The sequence below is a fragment of the Oryx dammah genome, unplaced genomic scaffold (assembly GCF_014754425.2).
Source record: "Oryx dammah isolate SB20612 unplaced genomic scaffold, SCBI_Odam_1.1 HiC_scaffold_3, whole genome shotgun sequence".
In the NCBI taxonomy this organism is placed as follows: domain Eukaryota; kingdom Metazoa; phylum Chordata; class Mammalia; order Artiodactyla; family Bovidae; genus Oryx; species Oryx dammah.
The window spans coordinates 93,291,964-93,301,944 of NW_024070187.1; the positions used below are offsets into that span (position 1 = coordinate 93,291,964).

The 9,981-nt window shown below is 39.9% G+C and overlaps 1 non-coding gene across 1 annotated transcript; it reads right to left on the minus strand.

The window, feature by feature from the left end:
* Nucleotides 1-389: 389 nt before the first annotated feature.
* LOC120862330 lies at nt 390-494 on the minus strand. Its single transcript, XR_005720757.1, has one exon. It is a non-coding gene; the product is annotated as a U6 spliceosomal RNA (small nuclear RNA).
* Nucleotides 495-9,981: the final 9,487 nt, after the last annotated feature.

Consider the following 9,981-nt stretch of genomic DNA (forward strand, 5'->3'; position numbering starts at 1 on the left):
TTTTGCAACCTCTAATAAAATAATTGATATTTATTTTGGATCTTATCAGAAAGTGAGTTTCCAAGTTGTGTCTTTTAAGAAAAGAGCTTTCTGTAGTAATAAATAGATTGTATAAATAGAGTAAAGGAATACTGGTTTGTAACCTGGAGACTTGTAACTTTTTTATAGAAAACTTTATTTGTGAGGATATTTTTTCTACATTGTTCATGCAAAACTTTAAAATGTTTTTCATAGAAGGTTAATTTTATTCACCAGATCTAAGATAATTTAGCCACTGCTTATGACCTCACTAATTAACGTCTTAATAATTAGAGTCATAAAAAGAAAATACAGAGTCTTTTAACATGTAGAACGTTGCTAAAGTCGTTTCTTCTCACAGGATGTTATTGTTATTCTTTTAGTGCTTCACAAGTTTGCGTCATCCTTGCACAGGGGCCCTGGTAATCTCCTATGTATCATTCCAACTTTAGTATATGTGCTGCCAAAATGAACACGCAAAATATTAAAGTTAGAGTTAACAGTGGTTCTGGAAGATTAAATAAGTTTAAAATAGAAGCTTAATGGAGCAGATCAATGTTCAGTGTTTCAGAAGTGACTGGCCACAGTGTGAGTAGGAAATCAGGTAGAAAATATTTTAATAATCTGAATTTAGTTAGTGGCAGAAAGAACGGATATGATGCTTTGAATTTGAGAGCAGTTCTGGAAGTAAAAGTAACAGGATCTGTCATCGATTGGACAAGGGTGGAAGGTGGAGAAGAGAAAATGTTAGACGGAAAGTCAAAAGAGGATCCAATTGAATATTTAGGTGAATGCTTAATATTTAGGTGAATATTTAGGTGAAAGCTTTTTGATAAGATGCAAGATTACAGATTGCGGGGGTTGAGCAGTGACTAAGAGTTGAGGAAAAGCTTTTTGAAAGCATCATATCACCATATAACAGCATAAGATTTAAGACATTTAAAATCTTAACCTTCTTCCCATTCTCATCTCTCTTTACTCTCTAATAAACCTCTTCCCTACCTGAGCTGCACTGTCCCGAGGATCTAACAAGTCAATGGTACAAATCCACTATGCAGTTTCCCACCTTATCTTTTTATTTATACCATTTGTTTTCATATATGACATAATTCCTCCCTCGCATCTCTACTGTATTAGATCACTCTGGTTCTTCAGAGCTCAGCTCAAGTGTAGTTCATCCCCCAGGCAAGATCAGTTACTTCTTTTTCTATGTCCTCCATAAAACTTAATTCAAAGCTTTATTCCTGCCCTCGTAAGATCACGTTATTTTAAATAGCATTGTCTGTTCCACTAGAATATGCTCAAAGGCTCAACTTGCTTTGTTGCATGAATGATCCTTATGTAAATTGCTATGTGTTATTTAGCATCAAGTAATTGGGATACATTTACCTACTCTTGCCACTCACAGTGCTAAGCTGCTGGTGATATAGTAAGCCAAACTTTATGGTCCCAGCCCTCTCAAAGCCTACACTTAGTAAATGACACAGAGGATGAAAGAGACTAATAAGTGCCATAAGTTCAGTAAGGATTATGATGGTGGTGATGATGATGTTAGCTAATGAGTACTTTAATATGCTAAGCATAGATCCAAGCACTGTACATATACTCTAACCCTGAAAACAACTCAGTGACAAAGGAAGTACACAGTAATTTTATAGATATTGGTAGTCAGACATCACTTTGCTGACAAAGGTCTGTATAGTCAAAGCTGTTTTTTTCCAGTAGTTATGTACAGATATGAGAGTTGGACTATAAAGAAGGCTGAGTGCCAAGAATTGATGCTTTCGAACTATGGTGCTAAAGAAGACTCTTGAGAGTCCCTTGGACAGCAAGGAGATCAAACCAGTCCATCCTAAAGGAAATCAACCGTGATATTCATTGGAAGGACAGATGTTGAAGATGAAGCTCCAATACTTCGGCCACCTGATGAGAAGAGCCAGTTCATTGGAAAAGACCCTGATGCTGGGAAAGATTGAAGGCAGGAGGGGAAGTGGGTGACAGGGGTTGAGATGGTTGGTTGGTTTCACTGACTCAATGGACATGAGTTTGAGCAAACTCCAGGAGATGGTGAAGAATAGGGAAGCCTGGCATGCTGCAGTCCATGGGGTCACAAAAAGTAGGACACAACTTAGCGACTGAACAGCAACAAAAGGTGGACACAGAGCTAAGACTTTAAGAGACAGTAAAAGCTTCCCCAAACAGTAATTTCCAAGTTAAGGTCTGAAAAAAATGACTAGGGATTAGTCAGGTAGACGACGGTCAGAGAAAGGGGTGGAAGGATGGAGATGAAGAGGAAGAAGGAGGAGGAGAAGTAAGATGAGAAGAAGGAGAAGGTGTATACATGCATTTGTTTAGATGAGGGCTAGAAAAAGGAAAAGAGTTTCCAACAAAGGCCAATGATCAGTCAGTATATGTATTTAGCAGACATTGGACTTTCTACTTCTAAAGTCAGGCTATCAACATCATGGAGCTTAATTCCTTTGGAAACTGTCACAAAAGCTAAAAACTGAACCAGATCCATTGGACTCATCTTACAGATAGAAACACTGAATCCTAGTTAAAGGAAATGAGTTCCCAGTGCCATGCAGAGTCATTGGCAAGAGTCGGGTTCTCAGGGCCAAGCTCTTTCCAGGACACCATGCCGCGATCTCTGTGGATTGTTAAATGGTTTCTACTCCAGCCAGCCAACAGTAAGTGCATACAGACAAATAGCATGTTTTACGAGTCCCATTCCAGCCACCACATTCCAGCTCACGTTCTCTTGATTACTATTTAATAAGAAAAATATAAATTATAAATTATGATGGTGCATATCTGTACTTAATCTCTAAGCAGATGTGATCTAGAAATGACTCTGCTCGATCTTCCCCTCAGCATATCAGTTTCACTACGAAAATGTGTCATGACTTTTTATCTTGTAGGCTATGTGAGTGACAGTCACTCAGTTATGTCTGACTCTTTGCGACCCCATGGACTATAGCCTGCCAGGCTCCTCTATCCATGGAATTCTCCAGGCAAAAATACTGGAGTGGGTTGCCATTTCCTTCTCCAAGTGGTAAAGTAGCCGCCTGCCAATGCAAGAGATGTAAGAGATGTGGGTTTGATCCCTGGGTCGGGAAGATCCCCTAGAGGAGGCCATGGCAATAGGCCTGATCTCCTTTAGGATGGACTGGTTAGATCTCCTTGTAGTCCAAGGGACTCTCAAGAGTCTTCTCCAACCCCACAGTTGGAGTCGATTCTTCTGCGCTCAGCTTTCTTTATAGTCCAACACTCACATCCATACATGACCACTGGAAAAACCATTGACTAGACGTTTATTATTTGTGTTAATTTTTGGTTCAGTAAAAAATAAATAAATAAATAGAGTTGTATGTCAGGAAGTCTGATACCAAAGGGCTTCCCAGGTGGCTCAGTGGTAAAGAATCTGCCTGCCAATGCAGGAGACATGGGTTTGATTCCTGGGTCAGGAAGATCCCCTGGAGAATGACAACCCACTATAGAATTCTTGCCTGGAGAATCCCATGGACAGAAGAGCCCAGCAGGCCACAGTCTACAGGGTCACAAAGAGTTGAAGTAGGCTATCGAAGTAGGTAGGCTATGATTCCACTTTAATCACATCCCTGATGGACCATTTTAGTTTACTCTTACTCTGAGGTCGTTTGTATATCAGTTGTAGACAGACTAGAGTCCCAGTTCCGGGTCTGCCACTAACCAGCTGTGTGACCTTGTTCTGGGGCCTACTGCTCTCTGCAGCAGCATGTAGTAGTGTTCTTCATTGTGCTCTTGTGGGAATTAAAGGGCCATGTGCATGCAAAGAGCAAAGTACAGTGCTCTGTACATTTTATATTTTGAAAATATTTGACTTGTGAGATATATTTTTAACACCAAATCATAAAATGCACAGCCACAAAAATCAGTTACCTTAATCCTTCCACTTTACTGACAGCATTTGCAGACTGGGAAAGTTCTTACTTGCCAAAATGAAGTATCTGTTTAGTTCTACTACTAGACTGTAGACTTGGTAAGAACAAAAACTTAATTTCTTCTATATTCTAGTGATTACCACTGTGACAAGCGTATAGTGAACATTCATAAATATAAAAATTGGTTGAATTATCAAATGATCTGGTGTCGGTTGTTGTTGTTTAGTCACCCAGTCATGTCTGACTCTTTTGCAACCCTATGGAGTGCAGTCTGCTAGGCTCCTCTGTCCATGGGATTTCCCAGGCAAGAATTCTATAGTGGGTTGTCATTCTCCAGGGGATCTTCCTGACCCAGGAATCAAACCCATGTCTCCTGCATTGGCAGGCAGATTCTTTACCACTGAGCCACCTGGGAAGCCCTTTGGTATCAGACTACCTGACATACAACTCTATTTATTTATTTATTTTTTACTGAACCAAAAATTAACACAAATGATAAACATCTAGTCAATGGTTTTTCCAGTGGTCATGTATGGATGTGAGTGTTGGACTATAAAGAAAGCTGAGCGCAGAAGAATCGACTCCAACTGTGGGGTTGGAGAAGACTCTTGAAAGTCCCTTGGACTACAAGGAGATCTAACCAGTCCATCCTAAAGGAGATCAGGCCTGAGTGTTCATTGGTAGGACTGATTTTGAAGCTGAAACTCCAATTCTTTGGCCACCTGATGCAAAGGGCTGACTCATTTAAAAAGAGTTCCCTGATGCTGGGAAAGATTGAGGGCAGGAGGAGAAGGGGACGAGAGAGGATGAGATAGTTGGATGGCATCACCGACTCAATGGACATGGGTTTGGGTGAACTCTGCGAGTTGATGATGGACAGGGAAGCCTGGCGTGATGCAGTTCATGAGGTCACAAAGAGTCGGACACGACTGAGCGACTGAACTGAACTGAACACAACTGATTCATCATTTTGTAAAGGACATTCCAGGGAAAGTTGGGGCTTAGAAATTTCAAGTTATTCTGTGATATTCCAGTATATTACTTTTCATTCTGCCTGAACCCTTTGGTTCAAATTCCCCTGAATATTAATAGCGGGGAAGTGAATGAGGCCTTCAGTCAAGCAGTTAGGATGTGAGGTGGTGCCTTGTGTGAAAGCCCTGATGAATGGTAAACCCATGACATGGCTCAGGCGCTGTTTATGCATTTTAAATTGCTTTCTCTATAATTCCAGTCCAGAAAAAATATCATCTCTGAGCAAAACTGGGGCAGAGCACTCCAACCCAATGAAGTGGAATTTGAGAAATCTCAAACAGGCATCAAACCCTTGACCTTGGCTACTGCTATGTAGAAACATATCCCACAATGAGCTCCTTTCACATATTATATTTACCAAAACCATTACGTTACATAAAGAACGTGAACAAATGTTATTTCCAAACCCACTAAAGTTGCTTAAGCTGTGGAATTCCTGGTTTTAATTTTAGAGGTAGTATGGTTTTTCCAGTAGTCATGTATGGATGTGAGAGTTGGACTGTGAAGAAGGCTGAGTGCCGAAGAATTGATGCTTTTGAAGTGTGGTGTTGGAGAAGACTCTTGAGAGTCCCTTGGACTGCAAGGAGATCCAACCAGTCCATTCTGAAGGAGATCAGCCCTGGGATACTTTGGCCACCTCATGAGAAGAGTTGACTCACTGGAAAAGACCTTGATGCTGGGAGGGATTGAGGGCAGGAGGAGAAGGGGACGACAGAGGATGAGATGGCTGGATGGCATCACTGACTCGATGCACGTGAATCTGAGTGACCTCCAGGAGTTGGTGATGGACAGGGAGGCCTGGCGTGGTGCAAATCGTGGGGTCACAGAGTCGGACACGACTGAGCGACAACTGAACTGATCAATAGCTGATGGAAATACTGCTGTGTCTTGCAGATATGAAATACCATAGAAACCTTGACCAGTTTCTCTTGGGATGACGTTGGATTTTCCTAATAATGGAGTATAAACTCTCTGGATTCATTTACTTAAAAAAAAAAAAAGCCACTCTTGTATGTCTGCAAAAGTGAGCAGTGGTTTCCATTCTTTCCTCTTGGGTCAGTGAGAAAATATACATGAAATGCATAATTCCTGTCTGCCAAATATGGTTGGAAGTATAACATTATCCTTTAACGTAACATTTATGAAGCAATTTGCTTTAACAGTGGGGGTGATGTGATGGTTTTCAGACGGTAAACTGCTCTGTTTGAAAATACACACAGTTTAGGAGCTGACAGGTTCAGTCCTCAAGTACAGGAGGTGCAATATGATGCTCTGGCACCAGTTAAATATTCATTCATTCCACTGTCCTGTTTGTGGGAAATATGCTAAAAGCTTATTGCTGTAGCCTTTGAACTCCCAGGGCAAGTGTAGCCCATAATTCATCAGCCCTGATGCCAGTGTGTCTCATTGCATTTGATAAATGCCAATAACCTTGTTTTTAATATTTCCATTGATCTGGAGGATATTAACAAGGGTTTTTTGTTTTGTTTTGTTTTGTTTTAACCACGAAGAGAATCCTACAGAATCAAATCTTACTCCAAAATTCCATTCAGTTTACTATCTTACAAGTACTTAGTCTCTTTGATATGGAAATGCCTCCTGACTTCATATTGACAGCACATATTTTAGCTCCATCATCACCCAACAAATTAAACTGAAGCTTAAACATAGTATGTTTCTTGGACTTCTCTAGTGGCTCAGTGGTAGAGAATTTGCCTGCCAGTGCTGGAGACATAGGTTTTATCCCTGGTCCAGGATCCCATATGCCATGGAAACACTAAGCCTGTGAGCCATAACTTCTGAAGCCTGAGCGCCTAGAGCCTGTGTTTCACAACAAAAGAAGCCACCACAATGAGACGCCCAAACTAGACACTGAAACCAGAAAGTAGTCCCCACTCGCCACCACTAGAGAAAAGTCCACTCAGCAACCGAAGACTCAGTACAGCCAAAAATAAAATAAATAAATTACAAAAATAGCATGTTTCTTTACACTTCATTTTTTAGCAAACAAAACAAAAGCTAAGAAAAATAATAAGCCTCCTTTTGTGGAAAATTTTTTAAAGTCCTTATTACTAAGAAAGCTTGCATTTTCAAGAAAAGTACAGCCCAATGTCTGGTTTGGCATAAGGAACAATCGGCCAGTTAAGCAGTGGAAACTGACTTATTTTCCCAGTTACAAAAGAAAGAAAGAAATCTCTGGCATGTGTTAAGATGTCTGTCTCAGGCTCATGACTCAGGCTGGAAAGCTCACTGAAGAGTAAGAAATCACTTTTTCATTAATTTATTTATTTTAATTGGAGGATAATTACTTTACAGTGTTGTGATGGTTTTTGCCATACATCAGTATGAATTAGCCATAGGCGTACATGTGTTCTCTCCCTCCTGAATCCCCCTCCCACCTCCTTCCCCATCCCACCCCTCAGGTTGACACAGAGCACCAGCTTTTTATGCCCTTCATCATGGAAAGAAATCATTTTTCTTGGATCAATTTTTTGGATATGTTTGAATGTATGTGTGTGTGAGTTGCTCAGTCGTGTCCAACTCTTGCGACTCCATAGACTGTAGCCCCACAGGCTCCTCTGCCCAAGGAGCTCTCCAGGCAAGAATACTGGAGTGGCTTGCCATGCCCTTCTCAAGGGTTGAATGTATACACTAAGCAAATATTTTAAAATATTTATGCCACACTTGGAATGTTTGACCCAATGGAGATTTGAATTTTACTATATGATTCCTCTAATGGTGAGGGTTTTTCCCTTCTGTTCTGGTTTATGTCCTTGTTGCACCTTCATCTTTCTTTCTGAATGGATAGGATACCAAAGGAAGGGAAGGTAAAAAAACAGACCGAGATGGTGCACACATTTTCCCTAAGTACACACAAGGTGTGGACTTTGTTGTTGTTTCTGCGAGATGTGACCTTCTTGGCCACGCAATGTTCATGTTCATATTCTCATTACATTACAGCTCTGTGGTATCATTGTGTGCCAGGGATTTGCCCTTTATGGATATAGATACTCTTTCTTAATCAGACAACGGAGGTGAATAAATATGTACAAGTTACTATAATGCTGGAAATCGACTCTGGCAGCCCATCTCATGTTTGGACTGGTTTTAGTTGGTCTTCATTTGGAGATAAATAGACCAAGCCAGGACACAGGCATAAACATTAACCCTGGCACTGCAACCTTGCTGGCTGGTACCATGCTAGAATTTATGAGGTCTCTTCCTAGAATTAAGACTCCAGGAGTGATTTAAACCAAATTAATCACACTGGCCATATTGGTTCAGTTCAGCTCCGGGATGTCTTAATTTGGTCAGAGATACATTCTCCAGCAATTAAAATAAACAGAAGAATATTTATTAGTCTCTCACTGACAGGCAAAACTAGTAAGTATAACATAATTTAATCATTGAATTATTCAGAGTTTTCATCAACTTTTCAATATTTAAAATGTCTTGTATAAGGATGCTAGAGCCTTTTAAAATATATATGAAATATATATTTGTAAATGAAATGGCTGATATTTTAAAATTATTAACCAACTTTTCATTAAATATAATATTTTAAATTACTTCATCTGAAAATAAAGCTTGTCCACAAATGTCAATATTTCTGTAGATAAAAAATTCTTTTTTATATTCCTTGTAACATTCAGCACAGAGATTGGCCAATATTTATATATGGAAAGAAGACCATAGGGATGTTGGATTAAAACTAATGTAGGTTTTAGATTCTATATCTGTCAACTATTGCCACAATAATACTGTGTAGCTGCTGCTAAGTGGCTTCAGTCATGTCCGACTCTGTGGAGCCCCACAGATGGCAGCCCACCAGGCTCCACCATCCCTGAGATTCTTCAGGCAAGAAAACTGGAGTGGGTTGCCATTTTCTTCTCCAATGCATGAAAGTAAAAAGTGAAAGTGAAGTCACTCAGTAAGTGTCCAACTCTTCGTGACCCCATGGACTACAGCCTACCAGGCTCCTCCGTCCATGGGATTTTCCAGGCAAGAGTACTGTGTAGCAAAGCACCCCAAACTCAGTGGCTTAAAGCAACAATCATTTACTCCTGCTCACCAGTGAGTTCTTTTCTGAGCTCTTCTCAGTATTATAGGACCTTATCAAATACATCTGGTTACAATCAGCATATTTTCAACTTTCTGACTGGAAATCTTTTCCAATGCTATGAGCTTAATAGATACTTCTTTCCTTTATTTGGAGTTCTTATGGGTGACAGTTCTATCACATGTTTTGACGTCAAATGTTTGGATGTTTTCCAGACTCTTGTCAAAATTTCTTTGCTCTCTGCCACTTTATTCCCCAAGTAAATGTCATAAATATATATAATATATATATATTTATATATTTGTATTTATATTTATAAAATATAATGTAAATAAATATATTAATAATATAGATCATAATATAGTAGTAAAATATATTAATAAAATATTTCAAATATAGTAATAAAATAAAAATTAATAAAATATTTTAATAATATAAATAAATAAATATTTATATAAATATATATATTTCAATTATCTATTATGGCAGCATCCCACTTCCAGATACAAATTTCTGCATTAGCCAGTATTGCCACAATAATACCACTTAGTAAGTCACTCCACAAAATTCAGTGGCTTAAAATATGATGTCTTCTCTTTTGTGTGTTTGTAGGTCAGCTAGGGCTTGGCTGACTAGACTGGGCTCAGCTGGTCTTGTTTCCATGCTGGGGATTGAGGCCAGGTGTTTTTCAGTCCTTGCTGCATATCTTGGAGAAGGCAATGGCAACCCACTCCAGTGTTCTTCTTGCCTGGAGATTCCCAGGGACGGCGGAGCCTGGTGGGCTGCCGTCTATGGGGTCGCACAGAGTCGAACACGACTGCCGTGACTTAGCAGCAGCAGCAGCAGCAGCAGACTCAGATCTGCTCCATATGTGATGATTCTGTGGTCCAAGCTGCTACTGCTCTAACTCTCCAGGGTCAGTTCTTCTCATGGTAACAGGCCGTGCAG